Source organism: Uranotaenia lowii, chromosome 2 (genome assembly GCF_029784155.1).
Source record: "Uranotaenia lowii strain MFRU-FL chromosome 2, ASM2978415v1, whole genome shotgun sequence".
Classification (NCBI taxonomy): Eukaryota; Metazoa; Arthropoda; class Insecta; order Diptera; family Culicidae; genus Uranotaenia; species Uranotaenia lowii.
Window position 1 is genome coordinate 333,314,323 of NC_073692.1, and position 12,595 is coordinate 333,326,917.

The 12,595-nt window shown below is 32.3% G+C and overlaps 1 protein-coding gene across 7 annotated transcripts in view; it reads right to left on the minus strand.

Annotated features, from left to right (window-relative positions):
- The window catches only part of LOC129748030 (solute carrier family 12 member 4), a 780,735-nt gene that overhangs the window by 548,282 nt on the left and 219,858 nt on the right, over positions 1-12,595 (minus strand). For 2 of the 7 annotated variants that reach the window (XM_055742489.1, XM_055742488.1), the window contains exon 1: positions 10,217-10,545. The exons of 2 other annotated variants lie outside the window; for them this stretch is intronic. The gene's annotated coding sequence lies outside the window, so the exon portion shown is untranslated. Of the gene's footprint in view, positions 1-10,216; positions 10,547-12,595 lie in introns of those variants that run through there. 3 more of the 7 variants (XM_055742486.1, XM_055742485.1, XM_055742490.1) reach the window with 2 other exon arrangements.

Genomic DNA, 12,595 nt, shown 5'->3' on the forward strand with positions numbered 1-12,595 from the left:
ATTTAAAGAGATTTTTTTTAATTGACAACAATTGATTTGATAACAATATTTGAGGAATGGTTCATTAAAACAAGATAATTATCAATTCTTTATATCAACCAATTTTGAATTGGGCCATGGAGTCAAAGGGGTATAACTGCATAAAAGCAATTTTCGAGAAAATGCGCTTTTAAGTTCTCGTGTTTTGCTACTTTCCTTACGATTGTTTTAAAAAAAAATGTAGTTTTCGATCAAACGTAAATGATTCAAAAATATGAAAAAAATAAAAAAAAAAAATAATATGAAATATTATATAATTGTTCGTCATGGTAATCTAAAAATGATCATTTTTCACTTATACCTTTGAAAGCCTCAAATGTCAATCCTTTATTAAAATAGTTTTCAGCAAGGCCGTGTAAACGGGTTGGGGGGCTAAGAAGTTCAAATACATTTCATTTTACGACGCTTTTCGACCTTCACTATTTGAAACTGTTTTTTAAACTCAGATAGATATTTTTTAAACTAAACATGAACTCATTTTGCCGAATTTACCAAATTTGTTAACTGAAATATTTTATTTTCTGACATTCTTCAGTAATGTCAGTCATACTACACCCATAAAAGAGGTTGCAAAAATCCGAAGCCTATTTAGCAAATCTCTGTGCCGAAAATACGAATCATCCCAGCTGGCGTTTTTTTCTTATGCCAATTACTCCAATAAATGCCAATAAAATCTTACATTTTTATACTATTTTTCAATATCTTCATCAAAAAATTATTTCTTTCTTGAATGAATTTAAAAACCCATAAACATCATTTCACCAAAACTATAGGGGTCAGACAAAATCTTACAAAAGATTGGAGTGCAGGACACCAAAATCTACCAAATTTTCAAAACATAGGCTCCAAAATGCTGTTTTCTTGAGTAACCATTGAATTTCTTCAAATCAGCTTTTAAAACGGTAAGATGTTTTATTTGAAAATATTTCCTTCCAAATTTTTAAAACACGTACCTTTTTTATCGTCATATTTTATTACAATTTTCAAATAAATTTATCGAATTTCATAACATTTTTGTTTTAGTTTAACAGCTTGTTTTAGCTTATTTTCGTAATGTTTTTAATAAGTTTGTCTTTGGTTTTCAATCCTGTATTTTTGTGTTTAAAACAGAAATCTTTTTTGAAAGACTTTAAATCGGAATTTTTGATAAAGAAAAGATAGGTTCTACATTTTCCGTTTAAATCTTAATACTCCTATAGACGGCGACAAAATATTTGGAATTTAAAATTTTTAACTTGAAAACCTGCGCTCGAAAATAAATAAATGTTTTACTTATTTTTATTATTTCTATAAAAATCTGAATCTATAGAAAGTTAAAAAAATGATTCGATGTAGCATTCGATGTAAATTTTAAAGCGCAATAGTAACTGTATAAGTATATGAATTCATTTTTACGAGACAACTATAATTCCTTATTTTAATTCCTATCAGCTCCTTATTTATCACTCAAAAAATCACCCATTTCCCAGCCTGTAGGCTGTCAGTTTAAGCATTTAATGAATAATTGAATACGTTGTTTTACGAACCCTTCAACTGAATTTTGAGAAACCACCCCCATGGACGGGTTCTTCGTGCGGGCCTGGTTTTCAGTACTATTCTTAATTTTTGTTTTGATTGTTTACATTGGATCACTGGAAACAACAGAATCCAAAACGTATTTTTCATCCAGTATCATAATAAAAGTACGTTTTGAGATCTGTTGAACTCCAGTGATCCTCTATCAACATTCAAAATTTTATAATTTTTTGATACATTTTTCGATCCTTCTTTCCCATGCATATAAGAAATTTTATCTAAAATTGTACTTTGTGAAAAATGTGTGAATTTATTGAACATGCCAAACCACTTGATGTAAATCCAAAAAGTTTGAGATCTGTACAAATTGCGATCTACAGAGCAAATTAAAGCCGTTCGAATTAACACAACCTGGTAAAAAACTAAAGTCATGAACATACTTATTATCTGGAGAATATAAAAAATAATCAAATCAGATAAGATAAAAGATAAAAAATAATAAATATAAAAAATCCAGATATTAATAATAAAGATTTTACGAGACCTTTAGCTTTGAAACTTAAAAAATATTGACCTAGAAATATTTCGATAGGCTTTTTGGTAGTTTTGAAAAGAATACCTCAGTATTCATACTGAAACAAACAATCAATATTTTTCACTGATGAAAAAGTGAAAATTCGATTCATTACTAGTTTGGTAGAATAAGTATCATAATATGATAGACATGAAGTATAAAAGTTTCATTAAAAAGATTAAAAACTTCTGGATACAAATTGAAAATAAAGAACAATTTCAAGATAATCATCGTTTTAACCCAAAAGAAAATAAAAAAAAATTGAAATTCTTTTGATAATCTTTATTCTTATAATTCAAATCAATTATTTGTCAAAGAAAACCTTCATTATTTTCAATTTTCCAGATTTTTTTTTGTGCTTATAAGTTTACTTCTATATGGTTCCGATGGTGAAAAAAAAAAACAATCCACACACAATTGTTTTCCTGATAGCAATTAATTGGAAAAGTCCTTTTACATCAATGCTCATTTTCTACATTTCATTATTTTTTTTTTAACTTTTGATCAACATGATAATTTCTGCTTGAAAATTTATTGTTGTTAGTGTCTTCAATAAAAAAAAATAGTTGATGTACTCTTGAATTCCAAAAAAATATAAATTATAATACATAGTAGAACCTTTCCAGCCAAGTAATTCCGTATCTTTTTTTTCTTATTTATTTAAGCTTTTCGATGAACAGTGTTATTTAACCACCACTTGCTAAACGCGTGGATATTCTTGAACCTTAACCAAATCGAGTAGTCGAGCAGTGAATAAATATTGTTCTGACAGCTATTTATTTCAGTCAGGTGCTATTACTTTCAGAATGTTGCTAAATTTTTTACAGAACGTATCCCAGCTGGACAAATCCGGGCAATTTCATATAAAAACCTGGCAGAATCTGGGCATTTGATTTCAAAATTACCGAAAAAAAAATCCGGGTAATATCCGGGTAAATTTTGTAAAAACCCAGAAACTACTCAACAAAATAATAAAAAAAAATGGAAAAAAATGTTTGTCACCAAAACTTATAAACAGCTTCTTAATAAAATTTTAGTCTTCCAAAAAATCTTTCATGATAATTTATATAAGACTTGCTAAAATAATTTCGTTTGAGAGGTATAAATAAAACTAATTTACAACATTTTTTTTGTTTGATTTGTCAAATAAAGTGAATAAATCCAGGCAAAATACGGGTATTTTCTAATTAAATACACGGCAATCTGGCAACATTATTTTAGAACAAGCTAGTTTGGTATGAAAAAAAAAACCCAAACCTGAAGCATTTGCTTGGAAAATCTCCTTGCAATTGCTTGATGTTCTAAGCATGCTCGGGAGCAGACTTTTCGAATAAAAATTATTTTACAATGCCATAAGCTTATCAAACATACAATATTACACTTCATTACAATTCAAATAGGCATTTTCAGCAACTTTTTTTCATATTTGAAAAGGCGTTGAAGGAAATGATTTATCGTATATGAAATTGAACAATTCAATCAAAAGTAAATATTACAGATTTCCCGGATTTATGAAAAGTTACCGGGAAAGCTCTATTTCTCGAAGAAACAGCTGTGTTCTAAAGTATTAGCATACATCCGCTTAGCAATTTTTTTTATGCCTTACTAAGTAAAGCCTTTGGGATTTTGCTTTGCTTGCTTTCGAGCTAAGAAACAAAAGCGATTGCCAAACTTTATTCTTACCACTATATTTTTCAAAATCTGATTTTGGAAGATTTAACATTTTTATTAGATTTGGTGTATCACATATTGATATGGCTTGGAAATTAAAAAAAAAATCAGTTTTGATTGAAATCTATCTGAGATAACTAATAAACTAACTGACCAACATGAAAATTAAACTCTTATTTTGAATAAATTTATCATACTTCATTCTGTTCAGGAAACAGGACTAGCCTAGATGTTTTTGTTTGAGAATTACAAGGATTTTAGAACAAAGTTTCAATTTTAGAAATTTGAATAGATTAGATGACAACCATATTTGACACCATTGAAGAAAGACTTTAAATGTGTTTAATTTGAGATTTTACCTTATTTTACAACTTTGTTGAACACTGCGAATCGATTTTGAAAATTTCAAAGATGAAATTAAATTTAAATCATCTTAAAACTTCTCAGATTCCCGTTTATTGCAGATTTGAAAAAAAAAAACAGAAAGAAAACTTCAATAGCTTTTCTCTCAGAAATCAAAATTACTCGCGGTCTTCGAGAAAGTTGATCATTGAGTTAAGAACTTAATTTTCAAATTATTTGTTATGCTCTACAGTTTTATTCCAAAAAAGTGCAAAATTTATTAAGCGAATTTTGACCTATTTTCAAAACTTGTCCCGAAAACAAGAGCTGATAGGAAAATAATAAAAGTACATTACATACAAATGAACGCCCCAAAATAAGTCAAAATTGGCTCTTAAATTCTTTGCACCTCGAAAATGTGTGAATTTTGTTGATGTGTTTTATATTCACAAAATTTGTAACTGAGATTTAAAGCAATGAGTTCATGGCATTTCATTTTAAATTTTTCATCTACAATGGTTAGTGAAAATTATATTTAATGTTAAAAACTGCCAATATTGAATGGTTTTTTTTATGGAGAAAGTGGTTTTCGAAAATAGTGTTTTTTCCAAATAGATATTGAGATTCATATAAAATTTGTAGTCCTCGTTGACAGTAAACATACTTTTACATTGGATGTAATAAGTAAACAGGGTTTCTCATATCAAATTGCATCACAGAAAAAACTCCGCAAAAATTACCTAGTTGACTGGTTCTTTTGACTATTTTATAAGTTTATCTTTTAACAATCTTTTGGTATAGGTATTTATAAATTTCCTCTTCCATACCATACAATCGTACATTAGGCCCAACACTATCCAAAAGATTTTGTACAACATCTGACACAAGCTTCTTCTTTACCAAAACCCAATTTATTGTCCTTTTTTCTGCTCAAAATTAACCTGTTTGCGGTGCTCACTGAGGGCCTGATTTAATAAAGTACGGTTTATTTTTACGATGGATCTTTGTTTCGGTGCGTTGAGAGCATTTATGCTCTGGAATACAAAAGTGACTTTTTTGTGAAATTGTGGAGAAGTTCACTCTTTAGCTTATTTTGGACTTTTAACTGACCGTAGAATGTAAATTCAAATGCAGAGGTTAAGTAACAATTTTTACCGTTAATTGGGTTTTTGTTGAAAACCACCATAATTATCTGACCATTTTGTAATTATTTTGAATTTACCGATGCCTGAAATGATGAATGCATGAAATGATTAATTTTCAATGCAAAAAGGCATAACTCTATTCAACAGCTTATAACTTGATCAAAGTTGAAAAATATGTTGAAATCAGTTTAGTTTTGAATTCTTGATATAATAACACATCAAAAAGTGGAATTTTCAAACCAAACAACAATCTTTCCTTGGCATTAAGTAAATCCAGGAATCAATAATTTTATTGGTACACCGGTTAGATTCAAACATTACAATGAGGTGGACTTTCAATTAACTACCAATTAGACCTTTTAAAACGATAAAAAAAAATATTCTAGCATGTTTTAGATAAAACATGACACAGCATTCAATAACCCAATCAAGAATAATACATATTGCAGTCTATGAAACATCAAGAAACTTCATAGCATAATCAAAAAGTAGCCTTACAACACAACCCAAATAGAATTAGAATTCAATTTAGTTGTAAAACCTGATTTTCTTTGAAATTTCTGTCATACTAATGAAATTTTTAAACAGCTTTGTTATAGTGAGGACACAACAAAATCCAATATGGCTTTTGGCACTACCTATTTTCAATATTCCTTGAGTATTACTCTGTTTTGTGACCAACTTTATTTTTGACGTACAAGAGACTTCAGCATTCTAGCATTCAGATTGAATTCAATGTTAGAAATTTTCATTCCAAATTCAACATAATTTTGTCAAGAAGATGCTCAATAATTTGAAAACACCATAATTGAATAGTAAAAATCCACGACTGGTTGGGTAATGAAAACATTGACTTCCGGCTATTTCAGTCAAGAAGAATCTTAAAACGATTTTTATTAATTCATCCGACGTTTCGGCATATATTCTGCTTTTTTCAAGGAATCTTTTAATACGACACAATTAAAAAGTGTGTTTAAAAAAGGTTTCAAGAAGAATCTTAAAACGATTTTTATTAATTCATCCGACGTTTCGGCATATATTCTGCTTTTTTCAAGGAATCTTTTAATACGACACAATTAAAAAGTGTGTTTAAAAAAGGTGTACTTACTGAAATTTTTCGTTTGAAATGTCAAAAAAGTTTTTTGAATCTGTTAAACTGTCTAATCGGAAAATGTTAGTCCAGTTCAGTATACAACACAGACAACTGGACTTACATTTCCGATTTGACAGTTTAGCAGATTGAATAAACTTTCTGGACAATTAAAACAAGAAATTTCAGTTAGTACACCAACTACTTTTACACCTTTTTTGAACTCATTATTAAAATACATCATATTAATAGACTCCTTGAAAAGACATAATGAATCGTCGAATGAAGAAATAAAAATAGTTTTGAAATTATTCTTCACTGAAATCGCCGAGAATCAATTTAATCATTTTAAAAAACTTTTAAAAATTGACTAAATTGAAAGATTGATATTAAGACGCGAATGACATAAAAATCGCAAAACGACTATATTCGAAACAAAAATTAACTTGTTTTGGTTTGTAGGTAGGTTATTTGGGACAAATAAGAAGAGTTTATTTTAACTGGAATCAATTTTCGTGAACTAATTAGCAGTAGTTTTGAACCTATTTTTGAAAAAAAAAAAAATAATTAAAAGTGTAGCTACCCGATCAGGAGAGCATATCAAAATAATAATTCAAACGTATCTCACCAAGATATTTACATCTGATTCAGTTATAATTAAGTACTCAAACATTTCGATTTCAAGTTTCTCCAATCTGAATTATATCTTATTCTGATTAACAGACTTGAATGGGGTTGAGCTCATTTTCAATGATCAGGATTTTTTTCGGATTGTCCCAAAATAAAATTATTTTATCTTATTTTGATATACGTACAACTTTTTCTGAAACACGGACATCGAAGTCAAAGGCTCAAACCATACGTTTATGAGTTTCGCTCAACAGATTCATAAAATTGAATCTAAGTTTTGGGAAACCAAAAATGGGGCATGGTTTTAGCAAATAATGTGGTTTATTGCCATTCCACTAGAAAATTTTCCCGAAGCACCCATATCTTGATAAGTTATAATTTTGATAGGTTTTGTTCTGCCCAATATCAAACTATGCTATCTGAACGAGATATAATCTTGTAAGGAGCATTTCTAAAATTGATATAATTTAGCTATGATCGCATGGATTTTTTGATATAATTTGAGATATTTTAACATCCTACGAGTACTGAATAATAACTCATTTAGATAGGAAAAATATTAGTATCTAAATATCTCATCTTGATATAATTTAGTTTTTCCCTCCTGATCGGGTAGTACTTTAAATAAAAAATCACCATTTTTTTTTTCAATAACCTTCAATAATATTTGATATGCAGATTAAAATCTGCGTAATTAATTTTTCAAATATTTAGTAAACAATGTTTGAATTGGAATTCAACCTTTTGTTAATGGAAAATTATGCAATGTCCCATTTAACAAGACATAAAAGTGGTTGGCCAAAACTGATTTATCATAAAGTACTTTTAAAATAGTCATTAGTTGACATTTGCATGATCATTCAATTGAATTTTCCCTTATCATTTGAGGTATTGATATTTTCGGAATAGAATGCAAATACATAAACTGTAGCTTATTACACAACTTAAAAAGCAGGCATTTATTTCTATCAAAATTGTTTCAGGTAATTTTATTGGACATTGGTCAAAGTTGAAGGCGTTGATTTCTGTAATATCTAGCACAGGGTACGTGTGGGTCACATGGGCCTCACGACCAAGGTAGCCTAAATCACAAAAAAATCAATAATTTCACAGAATTTTGAGCCATTTTTTATCACAGAATCGATGTCAAAGAACACATAATTTTGGAAATATTCACATATTTTCCAGATTTTTTGAAATTTCTAGTTTCAATTGGAAGAATATGATAAGATTGCTAATTTCAGTTGATTTTTCTCAATGTGAACAAGACCCAATTTGTCATGATTTTTTAATTGAATTTATGAAGATTGCATTTCAAAAAGCCATCACAGAACTTTTTAGGTAAAATCACAGAAATATGGATTGTTTTAGCAAAAAAACCATTTTTTTAAACCTTTCTCACGACGGCACAGAGGTTTTCAAGGCTTTTGGATAGAAAGGTTTCTGCAAAAATTCTAGCAAACTTATTGAAATTTGTTCTTGGCTGGAAATGGTTCAAGTAATTTCTGGTTATTTTTTTTCTTTAAAATCTTAAAGACTTGATATTTTGATTCCACCTTGGCCATATGATAAAAAACTATCTATTTCTCTTTCCTAAGTTTATGCAAAACATGAACTAGTATTAATGATTATTATAAATTCGTTTGAAAAATTATCAATCCTCTATCAAGCGAAAAATAAAAATCATCCTAGAACCATCCATCTTAAGTCTATTGTCATTTTTATCAACGGTATTTAAGTTTTTTACAATTCTCCTGTAATTCACTAGGAATCACAATTTTCTTACCGTTTTAATGTTGAAATATCTTACAAAGCAAGTTACGTTTGAAAGATCCCAATCTTTCAACCCCATTCAAGCTGCGTTATGCCATATTTTTATTCGTCCCTCCAGATATAGGTTCCAGACTTGTTTTTCAAGCATATGCGGCATCTTTTTAAATCACAGGTTTTTGGCTCCTGTAGCTGCCACCGGCCGTATAAATCCATAAAGTAGGGCGGAACTTCCTTTGCAGACAGGCGCCAATAATTGCTAGGTGCCCAAAGCCAATGCAATGGTGGGTGAACGGATGAGTAAAAATGTAATCAGCGCAAAGTAGAACATCTTCGGAGGCGCAATACATTTTTTTTTATATTCCTAATAAATTTCAACTGAAATTTTGTCAATTATTCTAGAAAAGTCCAGGTGGTTCCTAGAACTGAACGTTTCGGTCTAATGACTCAAATAAATCAACGATCCCCGGCTGCAAGAACACTTCAGCACTTTACCGACGGACAACGGCTTGTCAAAGGATTTATTTTGGAGCGCACGCGAAGCCTTTCCGTTGGCATCGGACCAACAGGACCATAAATTGAAATCTAATAAAATATACATAAATGGACGCTGCCAAAGGATTCCTACGGGGAGGAATTTTGGAGCCTAAACGAAAAAGTAAAAGCTAATAAACTTTAATCATTGTTGGCGCCCTTTGGTGGGGCTTGACGCCGACTATTTGGGCCGGTTTTGGATCCTTGCAGGTGCTACACCGAATCGGAGGGAGGTCGATTGTCGACAATTTTTCATCATTATCTCTTTACCGGGGAGTCTTTGGTTGCTCGCCCAGGTGGGGCTGCTGATGGAAGGCATTTTTTATTTTTATTTTGTGAGATAAATTATTTCCGCTACCGCTTGGGGTAGCGTTTGTTTATGATAAATTGATGGTTGACAGAAGTTTTACCTTTCTGAGAGCAGGGAATTGGAAAAACAATCTAATAATTACCCTTTTCGTTCTGCATTTTTCGTAAGTTTTCTTCTCCAAAGTCTAACTCCCGGATCACTTACGGATCAATTCAATTGAACACATATAAGAACACCAGGTGTGCCCAAAACTTTTGGCCGGAATATTGATTTCGATATTCCTACCAATTCCCACCTTCGTGGCTCACAGGAGGAACTATTTTTTTCGTCAGGATTACTCAATCATCACACACTACGTGCTTGCTGAGTGATTTTTTTTCCGGATGCTGCTGCATCTGTTCGATGAAGCCCACGGGATAAAGATTATCAGCACTAACATCCACTATGAGCTCACTTCATATGTGTATCCATAAACCCAGAAATCCGATTTGTTTTCAAAACACCACCAGGAAAGCTTCAGCATCCAATTATCACCAGGACATTCTCCACCGAGCTTTGGATACGGAGGAGGAAAAAACAGATGAAAACACACACACCTTCCAGCAAAACACTGCTCAAAGTACCACACAAAATCCGACCGAGCGGGATCCGACTGCAGATATATCCCAGGTGACGTCAGTGCTCCGACTGAAAAGAACTGGGCAACCCAATCTGCCACAAACCCGGAGATGATTCCGATCGTCAAGAACCACACCGCAGCAGAACTTTCAAGAGTAACAACACAGAGGAGCACACAGCACAGCACAAGTGCCTACACAAGGGCTCCGGAATGGCTCTTCCACCAGGCAGGCAGGCCGAGGGACTCCAGAAAAAGCAGGACTTGCACAACACAACACGGCACACGTACGGCACCAACGAGATTCAGCGCTATACAGCATCCAGCTTCCAGTTAGCCATCGAGCCAGAGCAAGCCAGAAACCAGCTGCAGCATCCCAACCAACATCCCAATCATATCCGAAACCCAACCTAACCCCACCCAATAAAGAGGTCTCGTAACACACTTTGGGAGCGCAAATCCCAGCCAAACAAGCGCTCTCTCTCCAGGAACGGTCCGAAATTTCCGGAACGGTCCTTAAGTAAGCTCCCCCAAGAAAAAAATCGGAGCCAAGCTACTGTAGTGTGTGGTAGGCACACCGCACAGGACTCTCCTCAGTTGTTATCTTATGACATTGCCTGGGGTTCGGATTCGGGAAGCACGTTTTTCCAACGTCCCAAGCTCACTCACACAACCGAGACATCTTCGAATTGAGAGCAATCTCTCTGCAGCATCCTTTTGATCAAAACAAATGGAGCTTTTCCTCCCATACACCAAAAGCAAACGAGAAGGCGCGTGGTTTACTTCATGCTTCGGTGGGGCGGGATGCTGCTTTCTTACACAACAGAGAATTCGTGCTCAGCATCCGGAAAAATCTGGGACCAACACGACTGGTTAGAGGTGCTTGACATTGCGGAATCGTTCCCCCCGTTTTGACAGTTCTTTCGAATTGACTGTCAAATTCACCAGAAATGTTCAAGTTGTTCGTTTATTTTCTTCAATTGTAAGGTAACGCAATTCAGATTTTTAATCATTGCATCAACACATGAAATTTGATGCATTTTCTTTTTCCAAGGGGATGAAATTTGAGTTTCAGGCTCGAAAGTATTGAGAGAAAATGAAAAAGATTGATCGAAAAAACTGACCTGTGCAAGATTTCGGCTTAATCAGACTTGGTTTAGGGGTGCCTCAAAGCGTTCAATTTTCGGGTTTTTGACCCTCAAAAAACACCATGGGGGGATCAAAGAAAATTGGAAAATCTAAATATTAATTTTGATGCCAAATGACTTTAAAACATCTAAATCTGATTTTATCTCGTGAAAAAAAATTCAGTTAAAAATCGACTTTAAACTTTCAAAAACCACCTAAGGGGGAACAAAGGAAATCCGGAAAATCGAAATTAAAATTTCGATGCCAAACGACTAAGAAATCCATGAAACGTCGAAATCTGCTGTTAATTTGAAAAAAAAAAATAAATTTGGTCAAAAATCGACTTTATGGAACCGTTTTTCAGAAAACCGGCCGTTTTTCATCGATTCGTCGATTTTTGGCAAAAAAAAATTTTTTGAGATAGCACCAGATCTCGATGTTTCATGCATTTCTAATTCGTTTGGCATCAACATGAAAATTTCGATCTAAAATATCCTTTGTTGATTTTTGACAAAAAAAATGTTTAAATAGATAAAACATAAGATTCCGATATTTTGAGCATTTTTAAGACATTTGGCATCTACCTATCAGTGTTGCCTAGTTATGAGTCAATCAATCAAAATTTTTGCTAGTTCCAGAGCTCGTAAGCTGTCTAGGCGGTACCGAGGCTATGAGACAGATGATTTCAGATGGACGACAAAACTGATGAAAAAACCCTATTCCAAACAAATTCCAGCGTTTCAATCCTATAACATGTCTGCTCGTGGCAAGGTCCCTAGCAGTTTATAATATGTATTTGCTGATTCAGCCAGGATTTTGTTCCCGTGAAAAAAAAAACAACAATTTCAAAACGAAAATTTTGATTTTCGTTGTTATCAAAAGCCTGAAAAAAGTAATCTCCAATTTTTATAAGTTATACGTAAAGAAGCCCAATACAAAACTTCGTATCGTTTTTGTTTCTTATCCAGATGAACATCAAAAGTTCAAAAAATTTAACCTCCGGTGAAGGTTTCATAATGATTAGAAAGTGGAATTAAAGATTTTTTTTGTATGATCCCATCATCTTTGTAAAATTACTTGATTTGAATAATTTAAACTTCGAATATAAACTCTAATCAGCACGTTAAGAGATATTTGAAGATCTGGGAGCAGATTGCATAAAGTCTTTCTCGTGAATGAGCTGTTATCAAAACATGGCAACCCTTACTTTTGTTTTGTTCTAAAAATGATA